At 41.6% G+C, this 22,619-nt stretch overlaps 1 protein-coding gene across 1 annotated transcript in view; it reads right to left on the minus strand.

Moving 5' to 3' along the window:
• The window catches only part of Palld (palladin, cytoskeletal associated protein), a 446,518-nt gene extending 445,078 nt beyond the window's left edge, over positions 1-1,440 (minus strand). The window contains exon 1 of the mRNA XM_051169959.1: positions 1,293-1,440. The gene's annotated coding sequence lies outside the window, so the exon portion shown is untranslated. The remainder of the gene's footprint in view (positions 1-1,292) is intronic.
• Between the last annotated feature and the right edge of the window lie 21,179 nt (positions 1,441-22,619).

The raw sequence follows: 22,619 nt of genomic DNA on the forward strand, positions 1-22,619 counted from the left end.
CCCTGCTTAAGTACGGGGGGGGGGGGGGGGGGGGGGGGGGGACAGCAGGGGGCAGCGGGGTCTACAGGGACTCTCGTCCTGCCCTTGCAGGTGTGTCAGCATATCTTAAAGAAGTGGGCCAACTTATTTTGTAAACACAAATATTTCCTCTTTACAAATTTTAAATGAGTGGGAAAAAGGTCAAGAAGTCACAATAGTGGCCGTTTCCTCTTGTGATCCAGAGCCTCACACATTCTCTTGTCAAATGTGATCTGTGGCAGTTTAAATATCCACGTTTCAGTGGCAGAACAAAGAGTAGATTCAGGGAAAGGGACTCCAACCCACCCTGAATATCAGAACAACAGCACCAAAGATGTGTAATCACATAGTTACAGAGTGGGTTGTGGTTAGGTAGTCTCCCCAGACCTCCTCTCCAGTTAGCATTTTAAAATTTCTGAACACTTGAGCAGGGTATTTAATTCTTTTGAGAAAAATAGTTGTAAAACGGACTGTCCCATCAACTGCCCATCCGTTGAACAGATTTTGAATAGTTTCCCATTGTCAAGTAATAGACCTTGTATTTGGTCATAGTATTTACACTAGAAGGTAATTAGTATTTTTAGAAAATGTTAAAAAGTAATATGAGCCTGGAATAGTGCTGCACCAACATCATGTATTGGAATCAGGATGATTTCCTCTGTAGCTTAAAAACAGCGCAGTACAGGACTGTGTTCTGATATTTGTATGTAACAGACTACATTGTGGACATTCATGGTCAGAAATATTTTGCTCACATGCATGTTACAATTATTTTATATTACCTGCTGCTAGTATGCCAACTAATTTAACTATATCCTCTGAGTTATTTTTAAACCATTCAAAAGGTAATTAATTACTCAGGATGTTATTTAAAACCTGAGGTCTATTATTTTAAGCCATCAGTTTTTAGTTTATGGATGAAGGTCAAGATGGTTACAGTTTCATTTACAATGCACATGCACACTCATGACAAATTTGACTCCCTACACAACGTATTTAACCCTTTAGAATTGATCATAATGATTTAGCACACCTATGATTACAACACAGAGGTGGCTGACTGACTGTGTGGGCAGAAGGAAATTCAGCAACCTTTATGTGTTACCTATTTTGAGGGAAAAAAAAATACAAAGTTAGCATCACATTTCTTATCCTCGTAAAAGAAAAAGGAGATCAAGCATTTTCCAAATGGTATCACAGTACGAGGCAAAGCTACTGAACTATTTCCAACTTCAGAAGTGTTGTCTTCCTAGTAAGTATGGTAAGGTACAGACCTTTTCAATGCTTGGTCAGTTTGAAGCCTCCCTGAAGGCGATGGATTTCCCAGGAGCTTTTCTTCTTTCTCCTGGTGAGAGGAGGTTGGTCTTGCCTGTCCATTAAGGACTGCTTGGTCTGTGGTACTGAGACAACTGTGGCCTGAGACACTCATCTGCTCTCTTACTCTACTCGGCTATATTTGGTAACTGAACTCATGTTGCAGCTGAGTGCCACAATCAGGAATCCCAGTAGTGGCCTGGGAAGCAGCCCGAGAGCCCAGCCTGGGTTCTTAGAAATTAAAGCCACTTAGTGTAGAAGAGACCGTAGTTATGAATTAAACAAGCATGACATTTAAACATATTCCCCCTCTGACCTTGTAGTTGGAAGTCACCACTTGGTCTTTTCACATACCTTTAATTATTTATAAGTATGCTTATGATCCCCCCGCCCCCAAAAAAAGTGACATTCCGGAGGAAGACTCCTAGGATAATGCACTCTGTGTGTTTAGCTTTGAGTCATGTGGTGGGTTCTCCTAAAATAGTAAACCCAGTAACTATTTAAAAATTAAACCACCTGGCAAATTGAGTGGAGCTTCCAATTGCTTTCTTACTTCATGGTGTTAATTAAGAATCGTCACATGACTGCAGTGTGTATTAAAGCCATAGTCCAAGGCATAATGAACTGAAGTAGCAAATAGGAACTGGATCTTACAGGTTAGAGCACAGAGCCTCATGGTGAGTTAAGAACACTTAGCAAATAATTTATTGGAGAAACCAAACAAACGGTGAATGAATATTGTCTAATACAAGTATGAAGTTTTCACAGCTGTAAATGATGCACCACAAATCCTTCTGTTAACTACTTTGGAGCAGCTCACTGTGACCTAGTCCCTATTGTTCTTGTGTTAATAATAATAGAAGCGGGAAAAGCCAAGGACTTCTCTGACCCAAGATTATCTACACAAGCAAGATCTAAGGGGGAGGATAGAATCCTAAGAAAGTTCCCAGGCAATTCGGAAAGAAAGTGCTGTGTCTTTGTTTTGATCTCATAGTCTCTGGTCTACTTTCATGTCTAAAGAAGTCCGTTCCTGAGGGTGAAGTTTGTGATTTGCATCTTCTCTGATCCTTAACACAGTGCTTCTATGGCCAATGCCCCCTTCATTAAATTAGTGAATTTTACAACTTACCCTTTGTAGAGCAAAAGTGGTACCCTCCCCCGCTCTAAAGTCTGATTGCCTTAGTTCATTTTTGTTGTTGCAAGAGAAGATAGTGGATGGGATAATTTACATAGAACAGAAATTGACTTTGCATACTTCTCAAGGTTGGGAAGACAAAGATGCCCACAGGATCATTGCTTGGTGAAGGTCCTTCTTCTGTTTGTAAGCTGTCACCTTGGGCTCTGTGTCCCTTGGTGGAGACACTTCCATTACACAGTAGAAAGTGAAAGGTAAGGGCATTTTACATAAGAGTTTAATTCTTTCCATCATGTCAAAACTTAAAATTTCACTCCTAAACCACACTGTCAATGTTGTTACACTGGGAGTACATTCAACACTTAAAAAAAAAAAAAAAAAAAAAAAAACTGAGCAATTAAACTTTAAATCAAGGATCAAGACAACAGAAAGCATACACCAGTCATCCTGCGTGCCAAGTGGGTGCAACAAGGAATGATTGCTTTTGCGGATCACAGGAGGGAAAGAGTGCCTCAGCATGGTGTGCCCACCTCAACATGACTTTTGGAAGCGACAAAACATTCAACCCTTAGCACTTGTTAGACAAGTAAAGACTTGTCTAATATGCTTCTTATCCCATAAGGAATGACAAAACCGGAAAGGGCAGAAATGGAAAGGGAAGATGATAGAAGATACGTAAAAAATGGTGCAAAATGGTAACCATGAAGACCAGTCCAAGTTATAAAGCTGAGGTGCCTGTACAAGGAGATGCTGCTAATAAAAAAAGTGATTTGCCCTGGAATCCTAGAGGAACTGGGTAGTGAGTGAGAGGCTTCAGACTTCCCTTTGTACAGAATCTTAATTGACAGCTCCATTATTGAGAGTAGTAAGTGGGCTAGGACCTATGCTCTGGATTGACTAGGAGACTGCCTCAGGAGCCTCAGATGCTCCTTTTCCATGCCTGCTTTAGACAGCCACGAGGCTCCTTCCCATGCCTAGGGAAGGTGAGGGGCTGCTTCTCTGGAACTTAAAAGCAGATTCTTCTTGCAGACATGCACAGCACAGAAAATGTCCATGGAAGAAATGGGTAGTAGTCTCATTCTGTTCTCTCTCTCTCCCCTCCCTATCCCCTTCCTCCCTCCCTCCCTGTCCCTCCCTCCCTAATCCCTCTCTCCTTCCCTCCCTATCCCCTCCCTCCTCCCCTCCCTCTTTCCCTTCCCCTCTTGCTCCCTTTCTCCTCTCTCTTATTCGTTCTCTCTCTCTCTCTCTCTCTCTCTCTCTCTCTCTCTCTCTCTCTCTCTCTCTCTCTCTCTCCCCTAGTTCAAGAAGCTCTGCAATTCCCACATCTCAAGGATTTGGTCAACTCATGACATCTATTGACCACACATTTCCTTTTTTCTTCATTCCAGGAAACCTTCACCAGTAAACTTGCATAATATGGCAGCAATGGAAGTAGTAACTGATAACTCTGATCAAGCAACAGTAGAATTGGGGTCATGAAGACCTTGCAAAAGTGCTCTAAGCGATGATGTATTAATTGGCCAGGAAACGAATGCTTCAACCCTGGTCAGTCTTTAGACAGCTTCCTTTTCCACTGTATCTGGCTGAGACATATTCCTCAGAATCAAGCATGACATACACTGAGTTTATGCTAATCTGTGCACATCAGTGAACTTCAGATTGTTGCCCATAGATTCATTTTCCCGAGGGCCTGTTTAATCTGCTGCACATATTCTTCCTGATCTTTTGGGTGGTCTTCTGGTCACAGGGCAGTTGATAGATAGGGCATATGCACAAAATGATTAGAAAAAAATGACCCAACACCAAAGGAATGAAAGGAGAATTGAAATCATATGTGAAAAGTGAGACCAGATCCTATAATTTATATGTATTAGGCACCATTGGGTATTATATGGTTCCCCTGCCCCCAGTGCTGGGAATTGAACCTAGTACTCTGCCACAAAACTGTACTTCTAGCCCCATAAATCTCATTTCTAATCTGCCCAAAGGGGCAAGTGTAAAGTTCTACACAGAGGTGAAAAAAACAAAACAAAACAAAAACTAGTTTCAATAGATTGTACTTAACTTAAGAAAAATAAGCACATGACTTTATAAAGAAGAAATAAAATTTATGTATTATATAATAATCACATCATTATTTACTGAATAATTTCAAATTGCATAGAAAAAGCACACAGTAGTGTTTTGAGGAATAATAGGTAATATTTGAAAGAATTATTAACAAGTAGAAGAGAATTATATATTAAAATAAAAACATATACTTTAAATTTATGTAAGTTGTAATAGTTGCCTTGCCATGCAAAGAAAAAGAATTTAATTCAATATATTAATAAGTCAAAAAGGAAAAGCCATATGGTTGTTTTTATAGGTTATTAGCACAACTTGAACAAAGTTCCATATCCATTTCACTTAAAATTATAATGTTGGAGGTTGATAAAAATGGTTCTAATCCATTACATTTTAAAGTATATATATATGTGTGTGCATGCATGCATGTACATGGTATACATATGCACATTTAATCATGTACACATAGTTCTTAGACATAAGCATCAACAAATACTACCAAAAATATGCAAGCCTTTAAATTTTTAAAATTTTTATATTTAAATATAATGATATAATTAACATATTATTTTATATAATATAATATATAATAAATAAATATAATATTTAATATTAATATGAAATATTTTTAATTTTTTTGTGTGTAAGTGTATCTGCATGTGTGGGGTGGGGGGTGTATATAAGTGTGCAGGGTCCTACAGAGGCCAGAAAAGGGCATTAGATCCTCTGAAGCTAGAGGTACAGGTGGTTGTGAGCCTCTGGTGTGGATGCTGAGAGCTGAACTCAGGTCCTTCTCCAAGGACCAGGAACTGCTCTTAACCACTGAGCCATTTCTCCAGCCCCTACATGCAAGTCTTAACACATGTGGAAGATAAGATGGGAGTGCAATACTAGGAGAAATCAAATTGTTTTTCCCATATTTATCACAGGAAGAACTGATTTACTGGCAAGTCAGATTTCATAAGGAAAAAAAATCTACAAATAACATGGAATGCCAATGCAAAAGGCACTTTTTGTGTGTGTAAGCGTGGAATTAAAAAAGCAATACAATATTTTTAAAACTCATTTTGAAAACAGAAAAAGTGATGTGGAAAAAACAATTTTAATTACCAACCAATAAGAAAAGTGCCTCCCCCTTTTTGCCAACTATTATAGTTGGAAGTTAAGATTTGAGGAATTTTTCTACTCTCTCCCCTCATACTTTTGAAATTTGTATCTGATTGCTTACTACGAAACCATGACAGAAGATTCCTTCTGTTTGGTAAGTGTAAGTCTCATCAACTATTAGAACATTGTTTGTAATAAATAACTTATTAGTGAAGCCATAGTTCTTCAAGTTCTTAGGATGTAAAATGGAAAATAATCATTTGAAGAACCTGTGCATTTTGCATATTTTGCCTTTGGGATTAAAAATAGTCTTTGTTGACTTTAAATAGTTAAAGGAGACTACCTTCTTCCTAGTTGGCCCCTGCCTGTTGATTTGCAAATCACCACTGGACCACAGCCTGCAATATGAAGACCCATCTTCATCTGGCCACTTTGAAATGTCACATCCTTTGACCTACTCGATCCTAGACCTACTGAGGACATATTCCTAATGAAAAGAGACCCTTCATACAAAAATATGCAATTCTATATTATTTATAAGAGCATCTCTTCCCCCTCAAATGCATGTGTGATTTATGGAATGGCTTAGCAAACTAATGGAATTTTTAAGTAACCATAAACATGATTTTTCTTGAACTATTTATATTTTACAAAGTAGCACAAAGAAAAAATTATGGCTTGAATATGAACCATAAACATAATGTTTACATGATTAAAGGTTAAATGCCACTTGATGTTTTTAAAATATAAAGACTTAAGTTATATGAGCTCCTGGCCCCCTCCAGTTTTGTTCACTGGAGGAGAAAGACAAACCTAACAAATGCTTAGAAATGGCTTCGGCCAATCATTTGACTTAGATACAAAACCTCAGTGTTTTGTTTCTCCTGAAGTTTGCTTTTTTCACAGCTCATGGATGGACTTAGTGAGGAAATAGCAAACTCGTGAGTGCCAGAGGTCACCAGCCGACAACTGCAGGCAGCTGTGTGGGCATTTCAGTGGTTGCTGCTAAAGAAGAGCCCTGTTGAAGGATGTGGCTGCCACTCCCTAGGAAATCAGAAAGGAAGCACTGGACAAAGGAGGAAATCAGCTGTTGGACCAAAGGAGGATTTAGACAGTGAAAAAATGCCATCTGTGAAAGACAGTTGCTGAGCCACAAACAACCCTGAGCCCCGCCCACCAGGACTTGCAGGCCCAGCAATTTGCTCAGCTCCTGCTATTTTGGGAAGGAATTTCCACAGAGTTGGCATATCTTCAGCTCCGAGGTTTCCTCTGATTGAATGATCAACAGGTGTCGAAAAAGGCTGTGGCAGAAATATCACAGACCCAGTGTGCTCTTTTGACATCTGTGGCTCTCACTGTAGTTTCTTAGTCAAGAAACCTTTCTGCAGAATAAAAGCGACATCAATTCCTTCAAGATCTGTGGGCTGTGACTGCTCTGTACATATGCCTTTGCATTTGATAAGAGTATATGTTATGTTTGGTTTATAAATTGAATATTGCACTATTATTCTATAATTGGAGTCTAAATGAAAGCAAAACAAACCCATTAACAGGCACAACCATAAAACTGAAGATCATCTGGGTGTGGTGGCACACGCCTTTAATCCCAGCACTTGGAGGCAGAGGCAGGTGGATCATTGTGAGTTCTAGGCTAGTCGGGTCTAAAAAGCAAGTCCAGGACAGTCAAGGCTACACAGAGAAACCTTGTCTCAAAAAACTAACAATACAACAACAACCAACCAACCAACTAACCAACCAAAACCAAAAAACTCCAAAAAACCAAACCAAACCAAAACAAAAAACCCCTGAAGATCAGCATTCCTCTCAACACAAGCACCTTATGGCTGATGGTTGGTGTTTCAAATGTCCGCAACGCATAGCATTGCTGTTGGAAGTAATGAATTTAAACCTGCGTCCTCCTGTCCTCTGTTTTTGTATGCCCCTATGCCTCTCAAACAAAAGAAGACACATCTCACCTTGGAACTTAGTACATAGCATCCTGCACTTAGTTTCTGCTCTTCATTTGCCTAGAGTCCTACAGTGTCCTCCTCCTCTCCTTATTCACATCAGTGTGTCTGATCTTGCCTCCCTAAAATTCTCCAACACACCAGTTCTGAATCGATACTCTGTGTCCTATACACCTGGGAATGCGAAACCGGAAAAGCGACAAGGAGGAGAATAGAAACTGAAGCTCATGTGTAGAAGCTGCGATGCTGCCAGCTTCCACATAGCTGGAGTCCAAGGTCCAGTGTCTGGAGCTCTGTACTCTGTCCTTTCTCCTCTACTCCCTCCCCATGTGTGCATCCAAGATCTGAACTTCCAAGTGAGGATTGGGGGATGTGTGTGTGTGTGTGTGTGTGTGTGTGTGTGTGTGTGTGCATGTGAATTGATGCCTGTCAGATGTATTTTGGCATTGTGGAAGTAAAATGTGTCCTTATGAAGAGTTGTGGAGTGAAGCTGGCCACCTTGATGGGGCAGAGTACAAAAGTAAGAAAAGGAGCACCTCCCACTTCCCCTCATCTCACACACACACACACACACACACACACACACACACACACACACACACGAATCACGGCTATGTGACATAGATCCTCAGGGGCTCAAACATACTTCCTGGAAGCAGTGGGGTACCTTGGATGAATCTAAAGTTTGCAGGTGCTAGAGAGACATGGCAGCTTAAATGAAAAATAATAAGTAAATCAATCAAACCGAGGATGAGCTTTTGTAGATATTAGGAATACTTTGGTGTGCATCCTTCTCGAGGTCTCATCCAAGAAGTACAAAAAGAGCTGGGTGTGGTGGAGTGTGTCTGCATTTCAAACACTAGAAAATTGGAGACACGAAGATTCTGAGTTCTGGTACAGCCTGAGCTGCCAAGGAAGATTTTTTCCTTATCCTTTTTAAAATTAATTAATTTATTTATTCACTTTGCATCCAGATTGTAAGCCCTTCCCTCCTCTCCTCCCAGTCCCCCCTCTTTTCCTCTCACTGTCCCCTCCCCTGTTCCTCAAAAAGGGAAGCCGCCCCCTCTCCCAAAACCCCCAGCTCATCAAGTTGTATCAGGACTCATCAATTCCTCTTCGCCTGTGGCCTGGTAAGGCAGCCCCTCCAGGAGGGAGGGAGTGATTAGAAAGCAAGCAATAGAGTCCATGTCAGAGACTGTGCTACATCTGTGTAGGGGGCCTAGGTCTATTTTATGCATGGTCCTTTTTTTTTTTTTTTAATTAATTTATTCTTGTTACATCTCAATGTTTATCCCATCCCTTGTATCCTCCCATTCCTCCCCCTCCCCCCATTTTCCCATTATTCCCCTCCCCTATGACTGTTCCTGAGGGGGATTACGTCCCCCTGTATATTCTCATAGGGTATCAAGTCTCTTCTTGGCTACTTGCTGTCCTTCCTCTGAGTGCCACCAGGTCTCCCCCTCCAGGGGACATGGTCAAATGTGAGGCACCAGAGTACGTGAGAAAGTCGTATCACACTCTCCACTCAACTGTGGAGAATATTCTGACCATTGGCTAGATCTGGGAAGGGGTTTAAAGTTTACCTCCTGTATTGTCCTTGGCAAAATCTTTTTTTTTTTTTTTTTTTTGGTTTTTTTCGAGACAGGGTTTCTCTGTGTAGCCTTGGTCATCCTGGACTCACTTTGTAGACCAGGCTGGCCTCGAACTCACAGTGATCCGCCTGCCTCTGCCTCCCGAGTACTGGGATTAAAGGCGTGCGCCACCACGCCCGGCTTTATGCATGGTCCTTGATTGGTGTGTCAGTCTCCATAAGCCCTTCTGGGTCTTGGTTAGTTGGCTTTGTTGGTCTTCTTGGGGAGCTTCTGTTACCTCCATTTCCTTCTGTCCTTCCTTCCACTTTTATGCTTTGCCTAATGTTTGGCCATGAGTCTCTGCATCTGTTTAGATCTGCTGTTAGGTGTAACCTGTCAGAGGACAGCTATGCTGGGTTCCTGACTGAAAGCATAGAAGAGTATTGTTAATAGTGTCAGGTGTGGGCTCTCTCTCTTGGGGTGGGTCTCAGGTTGGGCTAGTCATTGGTTGACATTCCCTCAAGAAACCCTGGTCTTAAACGATTTATATTTCTTTAGCTTTTATCTACTACCATGTATGTATGTATGTATGTATGTATGTATATATGTATGTGTGATCTATCATATTATCTGTCAGTCATCTATCTATCTATCTATCTATCTATCTATCATGTATGTATGTATGTATGTATGTATGTATGTATGTATCTATCTATCATCTATCATCTATATATCTATATGTATATCTATGCCTACTATCTATCTATTATCTATCTATGCATATTTGTATCTTCTACAATCCAATCCCTCTATTATTATTCTATCCATTGTCTAACTATACCTGTTTCTCTATCAATGTATTCATTCTTTATCATCTGTACATCTGTAATTAATGTACGTTTTAGACATCTGGCTTTATGCTGATGTACAACATGACTTCCACATTTGACTTATTGGTACACATTCTTCTCACTTATCAGTCCATGTATGCTGTCTGACTGTGTACCATATGATAAATATTTGTGCCTCAGATTTGACCACGTCCCCTGGATGGGGAGACCTGATGGCACTCAGAGGAAGGATAACAGGCTACCAAGAAGAGACTTGATACCCTATGAGCATATACAGGGGGAGGAGGTCCCCCTCAGGCACAGTCATAGGGGAGGGGAATAAGGGGAAAATGGGAGGGAGGGAAGAATGGGAGGATACAAAGGATGGGATAACAATTGAGATGTAATATGAATAAATTAATAAAATATATAAAAAATAAATAAACGAAAGCTTAAAAAACAAGAAAAGGATAAAAAGAACAGAAAATTATGTCATTTAAAAATAAAATACCATGGTGTTAGAATCCTTGATGATGCTCAAAGGTGAAAAAAAAAAGAATCATAAGCATCTCTCAGAAAGAAGGCACCCAAGGTGTGCTATCTTTCTGAATAGTGGTGAAGTAGGCTTGCACCATTAATGTATTTCACTTTTACCTAGAAAATAAAGTACTACATTTGTTAATTAAAAAAAAAACAATTGTGTGTGTGTGTTTTTTTTTACAGGCAGATTAGAGGACAATAAAACAAACCAAACACCCTTCTCTTAACTTCCCCTCTGCAAAAGCATGTAGGTTTCACTTCAAATATATACTGGTAACTCTATTTTTGGTTGCGTATACATTATATACTTGAAATTACATTGGTTTACTGTCTTAGACAAAGGTGGCTGACTTCCAGCTCTTAAATTTCTCCATTTCCTCTTACAATACTGGTTTCACACTTACAAAATGCTTCCTGTGGTTAGCCTTCTGGCTTTTAGCAATGCAGTAGATCTCTCATTGCTTATCCTCCAGTGAGCTTGCTATCTGCGTTGAAGCCTCTATCCCTCTCCCTCCTGCAGGCTCCTTTCCTGCTCCTCTGAGCATGGAGTTCTGAGAGTCACTCTACACACACAATCCTTTTTAAGGCAGTATATGGTTATGCTGGAAATATTATTTGAAGATGTGTGGCATCTGACTTTTAATTTAAAAATTTAAAAATTATTTTAAGTTATGTGTTTGTGTCCCTTTGGGGGTGGGTGGGTGGGTCTGTGCATTTAAGGGCAGGAGTCTGTGGAGGCTAGGAGCACTGGATCTGCCTGGAGCTGGAGTTACACGCAGTTGGGAACCACCTGATGTTGGCACTGGGAACAGAATCCTGGTCCTCTGGAAGTGTAATAGTTCTCTTAACCGTTGAGTCAACTCTCCAGCCCTTACACTTTTGTTTTTATTCTTAACTCCATAGAATGTGTATCAATACATATTACTAAATTGCCATGTATGATATGGGCTGAGTAGCTGACCCTGCAAGTAAAAGTGTGTTCATTCTGCATTTCAAACCTAGTTATATTCATCTCAAGGCATCCTGCAAGGCCTTGCCTGAGGCTGAGCTGGTCCATCCAACTCTGTGACAGGGAGGGAAAAAGTGCAGCAAGAAAACTGTACCCTTAGCACAGTTAGAAGGTGAACTGTTCCCAGCTGGTGAGACTGTTGTTTATTGCATGAGATTAAAGTACCTGCAGGTGGCTGGAGAGATGGCTCAGCAGTTAAGAGCTCTTGCTGCACTTGCAGAGGACCCAGTTTGATTCCCATCACCACCGCCAGAAAGCTCAGAATTTTAACTTCAATTCCAAAGGATCTGCTGCCCCCTTCTGGCCTCCACGGACACTGCACACATGTGGTGAGCATACAGGCAAACAGATCTATACATACACACATAAAAAATAAAAATTGATTGCAGTGTGTAAGAGAAGTGGGAAGTTCAGCCATGGGATATTCAGCCTTTAGAGGCTCAACCATAGAGACAAGGCTCAATTGGGAGCTCCAACTGTTATTTTCAACTGCATGCTGTGAGCACCCAGTTAGATGATATGATCTCTATTTCTTGCTGTTTGTTATTTCCACTTGACACCTCACCCCATGGACACCCTCTCTGCCTGGGGACTCTTTCTCCTGGGAACTCCAGCTGCTTGCCTTAGATAGGACTTCCTTAGTTGATTTTTGCTGGATGTTTTGTGCTCCCGCTTTGATGATAGTTCGCTGTGTTTCTACTTAACCTATTTGCAGTTACTCTTTTAATTTGGCTTCCTGTCCTCTCACTAAGCTCACTTATTCAAACTGAAAATATGACAACTGTACACTGTCCGCCATACTGTACAGTACACCTTGCCTAGAGTCCACCAAACCTTGTTCAGTTCCATTGCTTTGCATGGTTAGATTTTAGGTTTTTGCAAGGCTGTTGTGTTCTTACTAAAGGGTCTTAATCTGAAAGGTCTGTTCTTTGGGGATTCTCTCTTTATAGGCAAGATTCTTGGTATATACATTGTCTAAGTGCAGGAGACTACTCTTGCTCCCATAGTATGCCTATCCCCAAGCACAGCACCTGGCCCATAGCAGATGCACGGTAGCTGTTGATTTTTCTACTTTCTCCCCTTTCTTACTTAGCAGTCTTGCAGCATTTTTGAGAACTAATTCTATTTCTTTTAAAAAAATAATAAATTTAATTTAATTTATTTTTATGTGCATCGATTGGTATGAGGGTGTCAGATCACCTGGACCTGTAGTTCCAGACAGTTGTGAGCTGCCATGTGGGTGCTGGGAATTGAACTCTGGTCCTTTGGAAGAGCAGACACTGATCTTAACCATCACTGAGACATTTCTCTAGCTCCAAGAGAACTAGCTTTATTTCACATTCTATCTATCTATCTACCTACCTATCTATCTATCTATCTATCTATCTATCTATCATCTATCTATCTATCTACCTACTTATCCATCTATCTGGGGGCAGGGTCTCACTATGTAGTGATAGAAGGCCTGGAATCTCTATGTTGAACAAACAGGCTTTTCACTGGGAGATACGCCTGCCTCAGCCTCCCAACTTATTTAAATTCCTAGTGGTATTTGACATGTCCTATTTAAAAACTCTTTCCATTTTAGTCTTAACGCCTCTATCTTCCAGTCTCACTGATTCTTCTTCCTCTATTTGGATCCTAAAGATTGTTTTACCGAGGTAGAAAGCAAGTTTGAAAGAAAACATTCTACAAATGAAGCCTGATGCTTTTTTAAAAACAGTTAATTAACATTTTTATTTAATTAATTTATTCAGATTACAACTAAGTTGTTATCCCATCACTTGTATCCTCCCGTTCCTCCCTCCCTCTTTCACCCCATTCCTGTTTCCTGGGTCTATGACTGAGGGGGACATCCATGCTTTTAACCAGAGTTATTACTGAATTTCTTGTGGACTGAATGCATGGGTGAAGGACTGAGTGCGTGGGTGAAGGACCGAGTGCGTGGGTGAAGGACCATTGCGTGGGTGAAGGACCAGTGTGTGGGTGAAGGACCGAGTGTGTGGGTGAAGGACCAGTGAGTGGGTGAAGGACCGAGTGCATGGGTGAAGGACCAGTGCGTGGGTGAAGGACCGAGTGCGTGGGTGAAGGACTGAATGTGTGGATGAAGGACTGAATGCCGATGCCACCACACACGTGGAACTGTGATGATATGCAAAACTACAGAAGTGATTGTTCTGGAAGTGTTCAAGTACTATTATGTAGGTTCTTCTCTGCTTCTTAACAACTCGTGCATGCCACATGAAATAAAAGACATTGCCTCAGTCTCTCTCCACTTCCAACTCTGAGTCTCAGATACAAACAAACCTAGGAAAACACGACTTTAATTTTAGGCCTTTCAATGATATTCTGACACATTCAGTACAGGGTTTCCAGGTAGTTTTACTGCGTCAGACGGTAGAAAAACTTTTATCTTGTTTCCTCTGCTTAAGCTGGTTGAAGGCAAATTCTCTCTAAGCAGTGTGAGTACAGTAGCTTGGGGAGGACTTGATGAGATCATCATTTTGGGTCATGTGCTTCTTCTCTTCCCAGTAGCTATTAATGGAGTAACTGGAAAGCAGCAAAGCCAGTGCAGTGTGTTCTGACCCGGAATGACACCCACAGCTACAGCGCCGTGCTCCTAGTTCCACCTCTGCTCTTGTGTGCTTGGGCTAGACACAGGGAATGGTTTTCTACAATATTTAAACAACTGGCTTTATTTATGAGGTATGCATCTACTTACAACCTCCATGTGTGTCATTCAAATAAGCAAATTGATCCTGCTCTGGTAGAGACCTAATCAGATTACATTGAATATATTTTTAGATAATTTTTTTTTGATTTAATACATTCTGTTCACTTTTCCTCCTCCCACAATTCCTCTCAGAGCGTCCTCCCCACTTTCCTACCCACTCAAGTTTATTCAGCCACTCCCCCCCTTACCCCAACCCCTGCACATGGAGGTATAGGAAAGACAAGCTAGAAGCATGTACCCTTTTCTGGAAAAGACAGAAAAGTATCATACCTAAAGTGAGTGCTGTTCAATGTTGTATCTGTGTCATAGATTAAAGATGTAAACAAGGTTTTAAACACCATTAGGAAGCAAAAATAAGTGTAAATATTTACTTATCTAAGTTGGCCACTAAGAGCTTAAAATAGTACATAAAGCATTTTCTTTTTTTTTTATTAATTTATTCTTGTTACATCTCAATGTTTATCCCATCCCTTGTATCCTCTCATTCCTCCCTCCCCCCATTTTCCCATTATTCCCCTCCCCTATGACTGTTCCTGAGGGGGATTACATCCCCCTATATATTCTCATAGGGTATCAAGTCTCTTCTTGGCCACTTGCTGTCCTTCCTCTGAGTGCCACCAGGTCTCCCCCTCCAGGGGACATGGGAATAGGGCTTCCTCAAGACCCAGCTATTCCACTCCTTGGAATATACCCAGAAGATGCTCCAGCACACAACAAGAAAATTTGCTCAACCATGTTCATAGCAGCCTTATTCATAATAGCCAGAACATGGAAACAGCCTAAGTGTCCCTCAGTAGAAGAGTGGATAAAGAAACTGTGGTACATATACACTATGGAATACTACTCAGCTATTAAAAACAAGGAATTCCCGAAATTTGTGGATAAATGGATTGAGCTAGAAATGATCATAATGAGTGAGTTAACCCAGAAGCAGAAAGAATCAAATGTTATATACTCACTTATATCTGCATACTAGCCCAAGGGGCATGTCCCACAAAAGCCTTCACTTACCAGGAAACTGGGACAGAGGGGAAGGCATCCTATTGGGACTCTAAATGAGAGACGCATGGGAGAACAGCAACATAAAGCATTTTCAGAAAGGAATAAAGACACGGATTTCAAAGAGATGTTGGAGATGTGTTCTTGTGGGAGAAAATGTGTCCCAAGGGGGCAGGGTGGGCTTTGAGGTTCAGAAGTATGGAAGCTCAAGCCAGGCCCACTGTCACTCCTTTCAGCCTGGTCTACAGAATGAATTCCAGTACCACCATTCTTAGCAAAGGGAACCGTTTAAAACAGAACACGGGTGAAAGTGTGTTTGAACAAGGGGGCCGTGTTCTAGCCCCAGCGAGTAGCAGAACTTGGCAGCGTTGGCCGTGTGCTTCTGGCTTTCAAGTCAAGGGACCAAGAAAGGAGTTGTGGGATCTCCCACTGCACCCAAGGAAAGCAGCTGAAGCCAGGTGTACGTCAAGAGCATTCCCTCCATGGAGGCCTAGAGAGGCCATTGTGTGTGAAGCTGTGAAGGTGAAGTCTGGATTGCCATAAAGACCCCAAGATGTTGGTGATGCCAGCCAGAGTCATGGGATACCTCCTGAGAAAAGATTCTGACAGCCAATGGGATCAGCCCGAGAGGCAGAAGTGTGCTGCAGTCTACAAAGCTGAAAGGAGCTCCGCGATCTGAAGATCATTTCGCTATCAGACATGGAGATGGGAGGTTGGAGTTTAGGCAGTTGGTGTTTTGGTTTGCTTCGGTCTGGCATTTCCTTATTACGTTCTTTTTCCTCCCATTTAGGATGATGGTTTATATCCTGTGCTGTTACATGTTGGAAGTATGTGCTATACTTTTAAATTTTGATTATATAGGAGATTGCAGTTAAGAGGTTACCATAAGCCCCAGTCTTCTCAGCCTTGTCCCTTTAAACGATGTTGAGACTGTGATAGACTATGGGGGACTATGAGCTAAATGCATTTTGCATTATGATATGGTTTCAAACCTACGGGGGCCAGGGAATGAATAAAAATGACCCTCATAGGTTCATAGGGAGCAGCACTGTTACAGGTAGGTCCTTGTTGGACTAGCTGTGGCTTTGTTGGAGGAAGTGTGTCACAAGGGCGGGCCTTGAGCTTACAGGAACTCAAGCCAGGCCCAGAGTCATTCACTCTTCCTGCTGCCTGCTGATCCCAAAGTCGAACTCTTAGTTTCCTCTCTAGCACCTTGTTTGCCTGGTACCACCATGCTTACTGCCATGATGATAATGGACTAAACCTCTGAACCTGTAAGCCAGCCCCCAAGTGAAATGTTTCCCTTTATAAGAGTTGCCATGGTCATGGTTCTCTTCACAGCAATGGAAACCCTAACTAAGTAAGACACTGACTGCCTTGGTTTCTGTCCTTGGTATTTCTTCTTATCTGTTATTTTCTGGTACGTTTCCTGTCCCAGGTTCATCTTCTTCCATGTGATTATCACAGTTACTGCTATGATATTTCTAACATGTAAATTCCATTATATTTTCACATCTATAAAACACTCACTTCTTAATTAGCTAGTATATATAACACCGTCCCTGATCCCTCCAGGGCATTAGTGCCGTTCCCTGCTGCCCTCTCTGAAAAGACTCCATCTTCCTTCAAGTGATCACTTCTCTATGGATTTCCGGACTGAGCTGCATTTACCTCTAGGGCTAGGCTTTCTGTTGGCATGTATCGCTGGTACTCATGATCTGTCAATTTGAAATCGATGTGCCCTCTGGCTTGTAATGATGTCCCCCAGGTGGCTTCTTGCCTGTTTCTTTCATCATCACTCCACTCAGCAGCATCAGAACACTGGACTCATTTAAAACACTGCGCTGTGGCTGTGTAGACTTTGCCTTCTCCTGTTGAGGTCTTCTACAATAAGAACTAAGCACATTTCTTCCTGTATTCTCAGTGCTAGCATAGTTTCCAGAAAGTGGTAGTTCTTCGCATAGAGAGACTAATTGAACCTCCTCCTCTTCACAAACATTTGTTTCAGTGTGTTTAGGGTGTTTAGCAAAGCAGGCTAGACTGAAGCAGCCCATAAGCAGCACACATTTATTTCTCATAGATTTGAAGGCTGTGGAGTTCTCCACTTCAGGGCACCAATGGGCTTGATGTTTGTGAAAGGCCCCCCTCCCAATTCATAGGTGGATATCTTCTGTGTCTGTTGTAGTGGAAACCCTAAAGGGGTTCTCCCTAACATCTCTTTTTAAGGGCACTGTTCTCATTCATGTGGGCTCCATCCATTTTGGGAGACATGAATACTTGTCTGTGCCCAAATAAGCAATTCTTGTGTCTAGGGTGGTAATGTAATAAGATTATTAGAGTTCTTACAGGATCATGGGTAAAGGGGTCACTGAGAAGAAATGTGAGTAACTCAAACAGCTGTAATAGTCTCCCATAACTTAGCACAACTGATGACATGATAGAAGTATTCTTCAGGCAGTGGAACCCAGCACCTAGGAAGCACTACCTGTTAAGACCACAATGAAGACCTAATCCACCAAAGCCTGTACTTTTCAGGGAAAGTTCCTACATCTACTAGCCTTGTTTTTTGGCTTTTGTAGTTCTGCTTCTACCTAACTGTTCTCACTAGCTGAGGTGTTCCAACCCATGATATTATTTTTGTGTGTGTTGCACATGTGTGTGTGTGTTACCTGTAAACCCCATGGCCAGCAGAGTAATGATCTCTCTATGGCAAGAAGGAAGTCCAGTTCAACACAACTCAGTAGCCAGTGTTGATTCCAACGGCTAGAGTCTGACACTAGGCAGTTTATTTTTGCTGTACATAAATACAATGCAATTTGGACAAAACGTTTCCCAGTGTACACAATCCTATGTGCACAGTCAAACTTAAGGGATAATTACATCAAAGCTCTTTTTAAAATACTTGTAACCTCTTTCATAAAGATGGGTTATGTAGATAGACAACATGTGTTGTCTTATAGGCCTGGAGGAGGATCTAATGTGGTCTTGTTAATTTAAATAACACAGAGATCACCAGGCTATTAATCATCTCCAGTCCTCTTCTTAAGGGTCTTGATTGGCTGGGGGGGGGGCACAGGACATGTGTGGCCTGATGCTATAGATAGCACAGAGGTCACCCACACTATTAACTACCTCTGGCCTTGTTTGTAAGACTAGGGGAGCCCCTATCTGTTGGCATAGTTTAAATATCTGTTTTAATGGGTTCTTATACTTCTACCTCCCTTTGGACCCTTTTTCCACCCTAACCTCTTCTAACCCCCCAACACTAGGTAGGAGAGAAAGATTAGAGGGGAAAGGGGGTTTGGACCTCTATAAGCTACATCTTGCTGATTCGACATGTAGAGCTCCTTGAGGCACGTCCAGTCTTCATCATCAGAATCTCCAGCAGTTCAGCAAACCAGCCATCCGGGAATCCAGCAATAGTAAACACAATAGCAAATAGCAGCGGGGGACAGTAGCAGTGAGAGCAGCAGCTGCCACAGGCCCTCTCAGGCCTCTTCTATCTATACCTTGTCCAGAGTCCCCAGAATTAAACTATCTGGAGCTGGCAAAGATCATGCCCCTGCTAGTGCACAAGGCAAATCATAATCGCCTGCTATGAAGCAGCCTCTTATCCAACACTTGGGATTAAAATAAAAACATATTCACACCACATAACTAGGTTTTAAAAGAAACCAACACTCTCACTATACCTAGCCATGCAGACATTGTAGAGGCCACTAGGCTACTGACCACACCCATTCCCAGGTCTCCAGGTGAGAAAAGGCTATATATCTCGTTTGAAGAGACAACCTGTGTCTTTAACATTCCCAGATTTCCTAGTGCTTGTCTGTGAGCCCCCTGCAGTTTTTGTGCTTAAAAGCCCACCCTGAGAGAGGCTCGGGTCTACACTGGGGTCCCAAACAGTGTGGTCCCTGGGTGGCTAATAAAGTGTTTCTATCAGCTTGAACCTGTGTCCAAGTGATCTTCTCTGGAAGATAGCCCACAACCCAGATGCATTACCAAAAAGCCCACTCCAGTATGGGTAAGGACCCACCATCTCTGTAGCTCTTGTGTGACTCCCTGTGGTCTCTACTCATGCCTTCTCGCCCACACAGTTGTTTATTGCATACCTGCGCCAGTAGTAGCTTTGTGAGTCTTTTAACTTCAGTGAGATTTCTGACCCTTCTAAGTTGTGTTATTTTCCTCAGTCTTTTTCTCTCCCCTCAACGCCCCCAGGAGATGATGCTTCAGATCAGAGGAAGTAATTACACAACCACACCCTAAAGACTGCCCACTGCTAACATCAGTCTCCTCAGGTTAGTTTTAAAGCATATTAACAGAAGATAAAGACATTTAGCTCAAAACGATGTTGGAATAGCTTCCTTGCCCCTTATACTACCCAGCTATTTCTTAAATATCTTCTCTAGAGAGTCAAATCAGCAGCAGTTTCCATAAAGAGGGCTAGATCTCTGTCCTAGTGAAAAGGAGAAGAGATTAATAATTGCAGGGAAAACGGGGAGGGTTTCTTTTTTTCTGACGAAGGACCATGGCTTACAGAGTAAAGATTGGGCACACAAGCGAGAAAGACTGCCAGCCCTGTGAAGGGTAGGGCATCAGGCTTTCATGTAGGGGTCCACTCCTTAGAGATGAAAGATAACATGAAAGGCTGTGACTTCTTGTGGTGGAATATTACTTTCTTTCTCTTTTGTTTTCCTTGTGATTCTGGCATCGAACTTAGGCCTGATGCATGCCAGTGAAGTACTTTCTATCTGGGCTATATTGCCAGACCTGAACATGAATCCCTATTGTTTCAAAATCTAGTCTATGTAATTGTTAAAGAAAAATTTATTTAGTGTGTATGTGTGTAAACATTTGTGCACACACACATGCTATGGCATGCACACGGAGGCCAGAGCATAGCATGTAGGAGTCAGTTTTCTCCTATCATGTGGGCTTTGTGGATTGAACTAGGTGTCAGGCTTTATGGCTGACCTTTGCCTACAGAGCCACCTTGCTGGCCTATTATATTTTTTAAATAATTTATTTGATGACATCCAGTAAATGGCTGGAAAACTGGAAAGGAGATTAGTGTATGAGGTTGAATTTATTAATTTCTTACTTTCTGAAGCTGGGATTGAGCAGGCTTTGGTGTCAGATAAGAAATACTTGTTTCTAGGAAATATGAACAACACACAGTTGTTGCACAAATAGGTTTCTCCTCTTTATCTGCAATTGGAATAATTTGGTAAGTTTTCTATAATTTTATCAGTAGATAATTTACCAAAAGAGCTCTCTTTTTGACTTCTTGGGATGTTTTTCCCAGTTCTTTTTTAAATGTTTTATTTGTTTAAATTTATTCTCATTTCATATAATACATTCCAACTGTATTTCCCCTCACTGGACTCCTCCCAGTTCCCTCCCCCACCTTCCCTCTCTCCCGGGATCCACTCCTCCTCTGTCTCCCTTCAAAAAAAAAAAAAAAAAAAAGAGCAGCCCTCCAAGGGATATGGTATAACAAGATACAATAAAGCCAGGCACAACCCCTCATATCATGGCTGGGCGGAGCCACACAGTAGATACAATAAAGCCAGGCACAACCCCTCATATCATGGCTGGGCGAAGCAACACAGTAGATACAATAAAGCCAGGCACAACCCCTCATATCATGGCTGGGCGAAGCCACACAGTAGGAAGAAGAACAAGCAAAAGAGTCAGAAGCTAACAACCATAACATATATGCAGAGCACCCAGCTTCAGTCTCTGTGAGGCCCCTATGAGCCTTCCTTGGTTGATTCTGTTGGCTGTGTTCTCCTGGTGTCCTTGACTCATCTGGCTCCTAGAATTCTTTCCCCCTTTTCCCTGGGGTTCCCTGGGAAGAACCTAAAGGAGGTCTCTGATTTGAACTCTCTCTACTGTTTGGCTGTGGCTCTCTCTGTGTCTACTCCAGTCTTCTCCCATCAGTTGCAGGAGGAAGCCTCTCTGATAACGACTGAGCTAGACACTGATCTTTGAGTATAGGAAAATATCATTAGGAAGCATGTTATTTATTTTTTCCATCTTAATTGTTACCACTCTAATTGAACCTGGGAGAGCGGAGTCTAAGAATGAGGCGGACTAAAGTCTCATGCAATAACCATCTTTATTCAGGAAACCAGACCATTTATATGCTAAGGGTTAGGCAAAGTCATATGTGCAAGGTTCACTTGAGTTCAAGCTGAAGCTGGTCACTGGGGAAGGTCACACAAGTTTAGGCTATATACAGTGAGGAGGACAAATGATGCTTAGAAACATGTTTGAATAAAAAAGTATGATGATGGATAATCTGAAGCAAATATCATTCCTGTTTACACCTCTGAGGGACACTTTCCAAGAATAACCCATGGGGGAACACACGTTATAAGACTCTTGCCTTGTTTACTGCGAGTTTTCTCTCAAGCTTTCTGAAATCTCTGCACATGAAGAGTGTTCTGGCAATGGCCAGATAAACTTATGGAGAGGCGTATTTACTATATAGTAATAATTTAGGGACTGGAGAGATGGCTCAATGGTTAAGAGCACTGACTGTTCTTCCAGAGGACCTGGGTTCAATTCCCAGCACCCACATAGCAGGTCATAACTGTCTGTAACTCCAAGATCTTACACCCTCACACAGACATACATGCAGGCAAAACATCAATGCACATAAAAGTAAAGAAATTATTTTTTAAAAAGGAGCTAGCATCTGTCTTTTAACTTCCTAATCTCATGGTGACCACATAGTGATAGGTGTTTTTTGTTTGTTTGTTTGTTTTGTGCTTTACTTCTTGAGATTTTTCTAGACAGGCTGCTACATTGTCTTCTGTAAACCTACATTGCAACTAGTGATTTTACTCCTTAAAAGAGCCCTAAGAAATGCACTTAGGGCTGCTTTATTTAACCAGGCAGTTACTGGTCACCTCTTAGGCACACTCCAATAAATATCAAGCTTGTTTTCAACTTGGTTTAAAATTGTGGTGGTGTTCTAATTCTTGCCTGGTGGAACCAACATGACCTATGTTTGGGTTCCCAGAATGCATATAAAAGCCAGACAAGGTGGGACTTGTCTCTCCAGCACTCCTACAACAAGGCAAGAAGCAGAGACTGGAGAATTCTATGGGTGTTCACAAGCCAATGCAGGAAGAGGCGTATTTGTGCTTATACAATGAATGCATTACTTAAAAATTGTCATTTTTTTTTTTTATGGCTGAAGCTTTAATGTTTAAAATTGGAGGATATAAAACTAAGGAATATATTGGATGGGATACTTGGGTTTTCCTTCAACAGAGGAGAAGGATAAACCCACCAAGGCAACTGGCTCTGTACAAGGG

The sequence above is a fragment of the Acomys russatus genome, chromosome 27 (genome assembly GCF_903995435.1).
Source record: "Acomys russatus chromosome 27, mAcoRus1.1, whole genome shotgun sequence".
Classification (NCBI taxonomy): domain Eukaryota; kingdom Metazoa; phylum Chordata; class Mammalia; order Rodentia; family Muridae; genus Acomys; species Acomys russatus.